This window comes from Pygoscelis adeliae, unplaced genomic scaffold (genome assembly GCF_000699105.1).
Source record: "Pygoscelis adeliae isolate BGI_AS28 unplaced genomic scaffold, ASM69910v1 Scaffold14, whole genome shotgun sequence".
Lineage (NCBI taxonomy): Eukaryota > Metazoa > Chordata > Aves > Sphenisciformes > Spheniscidae > Pygoscelis > Pygoscelis adeliae.
The window spans coordinates 3,458,884-3,463,350 of NW_008825109.1; positions in this window are offsets into that span (position 1 = coordinate 3,458,884).

Here is a 4,467-nt window from a genome sequence, read left to right on the forward strand (position 1 = left end):
GTCAGCTCCCCGCGGGCACCTGGACCTCCTACAGCCCTATATATGGTTGTGCAATAAATATCCAGCCCAAAATAATCCTAATAAACATAGCTCTCCGTAACCATTATTGATCATCCAGCATCTGTTACCAAAAACAATGATGTCTTTAATTCTTAATGCTAAATTATTAACTCTACAGAAAGTCCTCCAAAGAGGTTTCTAGGTTGTCCAATTTAGACAAAAGAGGGGGTTTTTGTTTTTAGCTTCATCCTTCTCTCACAAACAAATCTAAATATCGTCAGTAAAATGATGTCCAGCACTCTGACAGGAGCCTGGTCCACAATAACCAGCGGCCTAGTTCATCTCTAAAGCAACCCTCACAAACCCTTACCCCAAAAGAGCGTGTTACACCTCCAGACAGCCATTCCATAGCTACCTGCGTAACCAGGAATGGAGACGTGGGGTGCAGCAGGGCATACAGGCATGTGACACGAGCAGGGCACGGCCTTGGCACTGGAGACTCCACAGCTACGAACAACTCAGCCACTGTTGGTTAAAGAAAGGCAGACCTGGAGCCGCACAAAACTGGTTTTAGGGATAACACAGAGAGCAAAGAAGTTGTATCTAACATGCACAAAGGTCACGATATAGACAGTGAGTTTGGATGTAACAGAGCTGCAGACCAACAAAGAAAGATCAAGAGCGTAAAATCTTGTTAGCAAACAAAAAATGACCCCATGTGGATCCTGGAGCAAGGAAGAAGAAACCATCCACATGAACGTCAGATTTGTCCCAGTGAAGCACTCCACACGTTGACACCTTGCTGTGACACTCCCTATACACCCCAGAATGAAACTGCCAACCTTCAGGCCCAGGGGAGCCACAGATGGGTGAGAAATTCTTGGCTTTACTTACATATAAGGCGTGCTTCCTCTTTGCCCTTAACCATGATTTTGAGCGTAACACCTGGTACCCCTAGGTAACGATGCCTTACACGCTGGGTACGCGTAGACATGAATTCCAGCCAGGTCTATATGTACACATTTTCAAATAGTTTCCACACAGACCCCTCCTACCAACCCAACCATTCAGTATGGAGTGATCTCACTGGAGACAAATGGTGCAATGTCCAGGTGTTACCGTAAATCGGCAGATGAAGAACTCTAAGACTCAATTTGGAGTTTTAGAAAAAGCAGGCATTCTTTATTGCAGCGCCGGGTGCAAGGTGGAATTTCCACAAATCAAGCACACCTAAGGCTAGATCACTGTTACATTTATACGCAAAAATTACAAGGTAATACACTCCCAATTACAATGATTGGTTAGTGATTTACAGACTTATAATATCTGCTGTGTCATTCTCTTCTGTTACTATGCTTGCGCAGGGGAAGGGTCTTCACCTGGGCGAGGGTCTTCTTGACCTGTGGGTGTGTTTTTTAGTATTATAATGAGGACAGTTCACTTCAGGTTACCTTAAGATAAATTTCACTGTCAAGTTAACTTGATAGTCATTCATCTACCATGTCAAGTTGTCAAATAAGTCATCCCATATACAATAAGGCCTAAGTGGTCTGGTCGTGCTCTAGAGACTTAAAAGTTATACAATAAAGCCTACGTGGTCTGGTTGCGCTCTAGAGACTTAAAAGTAAGGTTAACATGGTCCAGTGAATAACACAGCAACCCTTTACATAACGCTAACATGAAGATTAATAACACAGCAGCAACCCCTACATGACGTTAACATAAAGATTAATCAAAATGTTCTTATAGTTACTCATTCACTATCAAACACAAAATATAAATTCAATAAAAAATAATAATCAACATTTACAACACAGGTCAGCGATAAACTTCCCGTATTTTTAATCCAGTAAGACCAACAGCATGGGACCCATCTTGGGCCTTTCCTCAAAACTCTGCAGCTTTTAGATCTACTGCATTCTTTTCCTGGCAGATCAAGCGGTTACAATAGGGTACCTTAAGTATGCCGGAGTGGTCATTTTGAAGACAAATGGAAATCTTTTCACAGTGATAAACGCTCACTCTTCCTGCAAGTTCAGGCAAACACATCTACGTGACTGTAACTTGGTAGTAGACTTCACACCTTCCTTTAAAACCATCTCAATAGAAATATATTAGCCAGACTTCCTTGGGGTATTAACTTGCTTTATGTATTTGCTACCCCCCCTTATCTTGCAGGGGGTTGAAGAGAGAGGGAAAATGGACGCAAGTGTGAGCAACCACAGCTTGTTATTTGCCTTACAGAACAACTGCTTGTTGCTGACATTCTGATTCACTAAATAAGTTACTGGCCTCAAGAATAATAATTCTGATGCAAATTAATTAGAAACTTTCATGCTACATTTCTCTCTCTGATTCTATGTGCGTGCTCATTACCAGGGGAAAAAAAAGAAGTGTTAAGTTATCCTTCCATTTCTATACCTATAACAATATAAAAGGGGTGAATCCTTCTGCTTAACACGTATATCTGCATTTGCTTGTTTTTCCTTATAAGTTTCAGCAGTGTTTCCTGCCCTTTCTCCCATTTCTCTGTTCTGTGCTGGTTTCCATAAATATTCACATCACAAAGATCATGCCCGCAACAGCTGGGATAAACATAAGACTTTTCACTTTCAAAATGGTTAAGATAAACCCATGTTCAAATGTTTCCCCACACAGCAAGTCAGTAAGGAAAAAAAACCCCAACCTTTTGCTGTAATGTAATCAATGTTTTGGTTTCTCACAAATGTAAGAGAAATTTCCTTGTATCAACCTCTCTAGAAATATGGAACTCTACCATGAAACCTAATGTTCTCCAGCTGTTAAGAAAAATAGTACTTAAGTGTTTTAAATCTTATATTCAGGAGGAGGAAGGAGGAAATAAATCTTTTTCTTGAATTCTGCTCTACATACAAACTCAGACTGTGTTTGTTTGGTGTTCTAACTACCCTGCTGAGAATTTCCATCTCGGGAAGGATGAAAATAATGAACTTTCTGGTAAGGCACACAGAGGTTCAGAAGACCACCAAGCTTCCTTTCCTTATAGTATTACATATATCTTACATTCATAAATAATACAAATGTAGCACTGTTGCTGTCCCACATCTCAGATTAACAAGGGGGGCTGTAAATACAAAGAAATCCTGTCAGATATATATACATAAATTTATGCATATCAAATTTATTTTGTCCCGGTAGGATATCTTTCACAAATATTAAATAAAATTAAACATTTTAAATTAATTATTCATCACAGGTGAGATTTTTAGAAGAAAAAAAAGCAAAAAACAGCATTTTTTCCAGAATGAAAAGTAAACCTGGACTTTCTGGAAAAAGAGTAATTAAAATAATAAATTAAATGACTATGTCCTTCGAAATATTTATAATAGCATGTATGTTACAGCAATTTTGCACCCAAGTTACTACATTTTAGGTAATAACATTTAGCATTGTATCATAAATTGTGGGATTATGAGGCCTGTAGAATTTCTGAGGTTGTTTTTTCTTATGGATTTGTGGAAGCTTTGCTGATTTACTTCAGCTTGACAATTTGATGCGAGAGACAAAGCAATGTTTCATCAACTGAAAATTGTCAGTGATTGGAATGGGGACAACTTTTCAGCTATGATTTTGGTTCCAAAAACACTTTATGTGCATAAGCAGTTAGGAGATCAACAGGACCATTCACATGGTAAATTTAAGTCCTTACACCTTTTCATAGACCCAGTGTCACCATTTTAACTTTTTTCATGAATCAAATGGCTACATGAATCTGGAGTCCCAATGGAGAAATAAGCTTGAAGTTATGGCAAGTGTTTATATTTTACCAAGCATAAAGATAAACTTCCACAATAGATACAAACCCTACTTGTATTCCAACTGTGCCATTTGGGCTAATGTGTTTTTCACCCATCCCTTTACATAAACCAAGGGACAGCCAACCTTTCTGGCTCAGAACAAAATGCTCAGATTGCCATGTCAGAGAAAAAGGGAACAGTGGGAGAAGTTCAGAGACAGATGACAACGGTGTCCTCTTGAGACTGGCCAGGCTGGCACGCGGTGCAAGGGTGGTTTGCCCTTGTGCGCAGGCAACCCAGCAGTGATTCAAGATACTCTGACGGCTCTGTCATCTGTTCCTATAGAAGGACTGTAATATGGGAGAAGAGAGAAATTATGAACCAGACACAATGGCAATTACTGAGTTGGAGAACTTGGCTGGAACGACTTTGTTATATTAGCCATTTGAAAAATGTTTAACTAATCCAGGAATGACAGTGTACTCGTATGGTTTCTTGCAGTGGATGGGGCGGAAAGGCCTTTTCGGCAGAGACAGGCCTGTTAATTACATGAGTTGAGTTCCGTTCCCGCTCTTCTTCAGGCTGCTGCAGTTTGAGCTCTCTGTCCTACTCAGCAAGTTACATAAGCAGGGGCATAACTTTAAGCTATGACTAATCCTGAGGAAATCAGCAAAACCAATCCAAATGAGTT